The sequence below is a fragment of the Octodon degus genome, unplaced genomic scaffold (assembly GCF_000260255.1).
Source record: "Octodon degus isolate 3935 unplaced genomic scaffold, OctDeg1.0 scaffold00065, whole genome shotgun sequence".
NCBI lineage: Eukaryota > Metazoa > Chordata > Mammalia > Rodentia > Octodontidae > Octodon > Octodon degus.
This window is the reverse complement of record NW_004524641.1, coordinates 10,562,504-10,567,619: the sequence shown is the minus strand read 5'-3', so window position 1 is coordinate 10,567,619 and position 5,116 is coordinate 10,562,504. Positions and strand designations below refer to the sequence as shown.

Below are 5,116 nucleotides of genomic sequence, written 5' to 3'. Positions count from 1 at the left end.
AAAGAAAGAAAGAAAAGTGAGACTCTGTCTCAAAAAATTAATGTATAGGTAAATTAAACCATACTAAGATTAATATTTCCTTAGTATAGTACATTTTTAAGTTTATGTGTACATTTTTAGGTGTACATAATGATTGAATTAATCATAGGGACTTTGTATCTGTCCATGATAAAACTTGGTTCTTTTTTTCCCATTTTCCTCTTTCCTTCATGCCCTATCCCCCTTATTTCTAAAACTTTGTTTCCATATTTTCCTTTTCTCGTTTTTTTCATTTAATAATATAGTTTTATTTTTTCCAAATGTACACCTGGTTGAGCCTATTCACCAGCGGCAGGGGCATCTCCATCCTTGGTGTTTCTGGTATAAATAACTTGAGCTCTGTGCTGAGACCAGCTTGGTAAGCCCTTTACTAATGAGCTCCAGAAGGGCCGCTCAGCCCAGTGACCCACCGAGCTTCAGTCGCTCAGAGACCATAGCAGGTGTTGTAAGTTTATAGTTGGGAACTTCCTTGCAGAGTTTGTCCTAAGTAGCTTTATCAAACTGAACCAAGTTGTTGAGCTTGGCCTGAACTTTGCCTTTGGACCACTTCTTCTTTTTGGCCTTGCCCCCAGATTTGTTCACTGGGTCTTGGTCGTTATTGGCCGACTTTCCGACATCTCTCTTCTTGTCGTCTTTGGATGACATCGTGGAGCCTGGATAGTAGCGGCTACCACTGCAGGCCCGTCAAGATGTCCGACAGAAAGGAAAATTTGAGAATAAGGTTTTTATTTATTTATTTAGGCTACTTCAGCTGCCTTAAGGGCAGGTGCAGTACAGCTTCTGGAGCTGGGAATCAAACCGTGGTCCTCTGCGGTTACTTTCGTTTACCCAAGCCTCTCTCTCTCTCTCTCTCTCTCTCTCTCTCTCTCTCTCTCTCTTTTTTTACTTTTTCCTTCCTTTCCTCTTCCCTTCCTGTGTGAATATTTTCTTCCTATTTCCCAATATCTATTAGTATAGTACAATAAAACATTAGCAACATTAAGAATTTAAGTGTTTCCCTTGTTAAAAAAAAACCAAAAAACACCCTTACCTAGAGAGGTTTGGGCTGAGGGTGAAGCCCCGGGTGAGATGTGAAACTTCTGAGATTGGATGAGCCCCCAGCACGCTCTTGGAGCACCCGCAGCACTGCTAACCGTCTCGAGAATTCCTCCCCCATGAAGTCCTCAGCCAGCATGGCTTCCTCTGAGGTCCCTCTATTGGAGTCTCTCTCCCGGCCTGTCACAGCACATCCCTGCACTGAGCTCCCAGCTGCTGCGCGTGTTCAGTAGATTCAGTGGTGGCAGCGTCGCAGGCCAGATGTTTCTCCTTCATCATCTCTATGTTTGATTCTAATGGGGAAGAGAACAAGAGAGGGTGAAGAGGGAAGGGAACGAAGGGAGAAGGAAAAAAATGAGAAAAGCGGGAAAACATGGAAACAAAGCCTTGTAAATAGGGAGAGGAGGAGTGCAAGGGAGGGTGGAAGACCAAGGAAAAAACCAAGTTACATCATGTATAGACACAGATCCTCTAGGAGGAGTGTGAGCTTTATTCATATCTGAAATGTACAATAAAATCTAATATAGAAAACAAAGTAAAATAAAAATAAGATTCTAATTTCATTTATTTTTTTTTCCACAGATAGGACTTTATTTATCACTATTAAAAGTCTGGATTTTTTTTTTTTTTTTTTTTTTTTTTTTTTTGCAGAACTGGGGATTGAACTCAGGCCCTTGCACTTGTCAGGGAAGCACTTATTCTACTGAGCCATCTCCCCGGCCCCTAAAAATCTGGATCTTAAACAGATTCTTGGACTGGTGGCTCATATCCATCAGCTCATTCAATATTAACTCCATTCTCATCCCCAGTAGCCTTTCTAGAGCTACTACCTGCACCATGAAGCTCCATGAGTTTTTCCGACTCAAACTTGGGCTTCTTCAGCATTTTTACTTTTCTGATGAAGACATCATGAAGAGGGTAGATAGATTAGCAAGCCTTTTCTATGTCTTTAAACTGGAATCAGTTTAATTGACCACTTCCTTCAAGTCATTTGTCTGCACCTCCCGGGTCATGATTTCCATCATCTTCTTCCGGATCTGGCGGACCTGTTGGTGCTGAGCTTAAGAGGTCTTCCGTATCTGATTGTTGCATTTTTTAGTAAAGCCAACACAGAACAGTCGAAGCAAATAACCATCGGTAGTCTTGACATCCACATGAGCTTCGATCATGGCCTGCCATTTTTTGACCATTTTGTCACACGTGAGGTCCATGCCATGGAAGTTAGTCAGGTAGTTTTTGCCCTGAACATCTTCAGTAATTAGCTTGAATTTTCTACAGACAAGTTCATCATTCTGCAGATCAGCAAGGCTCACTTCAACACACGACCTTTGAGCCCTTCAGATGCAATTTTGGTTCCTTGAATTCTGGTGACGAGTGTTTTTCCAATATTTCTTATGTTGAACATAGCCGGCGTTCACATCATACCAGTCATTTTTAGAAAATGGATCAACCACTTTCTTCTTGGCTCCTTTTTTGCTGTGTTTCATAAGGCGCTTGTTCTTGCCTACTGCCATGGTGCTGCTCAGATAGCAAGATTCTAATTTCATTTGAAGCATTGTCTTTTTTTAATTTTTTTTGCTACACTTGCAGACTTGTGAACAAAGGTTGCCAACCCTCTTTCAATGATCTGTTTTTGTAAAACACTGCAATGAACTGTCATTGGTAGACAAGGTAGTAAGGCAAGGAAAGTTTTGCCTTCTCTTTGTGAACAAAAAACCAAACCCAGTGGCCAGTCTCTGGCAGAATTGAAAGAAGATATCTGATTGATCACTGATGTGATGGTCGTCCGTTATTCGCATGCAATTTACAGAGAGAAGAGCCTTTAGAGAAATGTACGTTTTGTGTGATTGCTCAGGATTACTGTATACAGGAACAGCCTAGGAACAGCCTAGGAACCTATTCTTAGAGGACTGGTGTTATTTAAACTGTGGTAACTAAAAATCATACATACTGTTATTTAAACTGTGGTAACTAAAAATCATACAAATTTTAAAAGAAAGGATTGTATTTTTTTATATTTGAAAATCTTGGGGGGCTGGAGAGATGGCTCAGTGGTCTAAAGCACCTACTTAGAACAAGCTTAGCAAAGCACAGGGACCGTGGTTCAATCCCCCAGCACCACATGCCAGCCAGCCGCGCCCCCTGGGGGGCTGAGCTGGCCACACACACACACACACACACACACACACACACACACATAAATAAAATTTAAAGAAAAAAAAAAAAAAGAAAATCTTGGGCCTGGGGAGATAGCTCAGTAGAGTAAGTGCTTGCCTGGCAAGTGCAGAGTCCTGAGTTCAATCCCTGATACTGCAAGAAAAAAAAAAGAAAGAAAGAAAAAGAAAATCTTGTATTCATCACCTCATCCTCTGTAACAAAACTGAACATAAATTAAATATGAAATGCTATATGTTCTTGGGCCGGCCAAATAGCTCAGTGGATTAAAGTACCTGCTTAGACAGATGCAGGGGCCAGGAGTTTGATCCCCAGATCTGCCGTGCCAGGCCACTGGGGCGTGCTGAGACAGTGATGGAGACTGGGCATGGTGGCATGCGTCTGTAATCCCAGCACTTGGAAGGTTGTAAACAGGAGAATCACTACAAGTCCAATCTATGCAATGAGACCCTTTACACCTTGTCCTAAAATTAAAAAAAAGTTATATGTTCTTGAGTGTTTTTAAACTTCAAAACCAACATTATGACTACTATTATGTGTAAGAAAACAACTGGTTAAATTAAAAGTAAAAATTTATCAAAAGTTATTTCAATTTGAGTAGCATGGTCCAAATGCTTATAACCCAGCTACTTAGAAGGCTGAGGCAGGAGGACAGCAAGTTTGAGCCAAGCCTAGGCAACATAGTCAGACTCTGTCCCAAAAATTTAAAAGGGACTAGGGATATAGCTCAGTGATTAACATGCAGCAAGGTCCTGAGTTCAATCCCCAGTACTTCAACAAACAAAAATGAAACAATTGGATGAATGGAGCAATTTCATTAGAAGCATATTCTCTCCTCCCTCCTTCCCTCCCTCTCCTCCTCCTTCTCCTCCTTCTCCTCCTTCTCCTCCTCCTCCTCCTCTCCTCCTCCTCCTCCTCCTCCTTCTTCTTCCTCTCTCTCTCTCTCTCTCTCTCTCTCTCTCTCTCATTGGGAGTCAAGCCCTTGTCTGCTCATATATATTGGCCAAATGCTCTTCTACTGAGCCCCAAATCATATAAACTTAAGCACTGCAAAAGTCTTGCTTAATTTTGGCTGAACACAAGAATTTGGACAGGGGCTGGTGAGATGGCTCAGTGGTCTAAAGCACCTACTTAAAAAACAAGCTTAGCAAAGCACAGGGACCGCAGTTCAATCCCCCAGCACCACATGTCAGCCAACCCCCAGTGGGCTGAGCTAGCCACACACACACACACACACACACACACACACACACACACACACATAAATAAATAAAAAAAAAAAAAAAAAGAATTTGGACAAGTACATGCAAAAGTACTTGTCATTAGAAGGTTCACTTTCTTATTTTACAGGAAGCACACCCAGAAAGGCCTGACCAAGAAATGTCAGCTCTAGGGCTGGGGAGATAGCTCTATGTACCTGCCTGGCAAGCGCAAGGACCCTTGGCATCTAAGTACCTGTCACCCCTGGAACCCCAGGTGCGCCATGCCAGCCACTGAAACCAGGCATGGTGGCACATGCCTATAATCCCAGCACTGGGGAGGCTGAGACAGGAGGATCATTACAAGTCTGAGCTATGTAGGGAGACCCTGTATCAATAACTAAATAAATAAATAAATGAAAGAAAGAAAGAAATGTCAGCTCTAGAACAGCCAAATACACCTGTGCTCCTGTGTGTTCTACAACTTTGAGAGCTGTGTTCACTTTGTACTCTCCTTGTATGACATGAGCTGAAATTAAACAGGGCACACCTCACAAAGCTGTATGTGACCTTAGAAATTATACCTACTATATTTTTTTTTAATTTTATTTATTTATTTATTTATTTGTGTGTGTGTGTGTGGCCAGCTCAGCCCACCAGGGGGCGGG

At 42.0% G+C, this 5,116-nt stretch overlaps 1 protein-coding gene across 1 annotated transcript in view; it reads left to right on the top strand.

Annotated features, from left to right (window-relative positions):
• Positions 1-5,116, top strand: part of LOC101570562 (kelch-like protein 23) — a 23,935-nt gene that overhangs the window by 3,244 nt on the left and 15,575 nt on the right. The window lies entirely within an intron of this gene.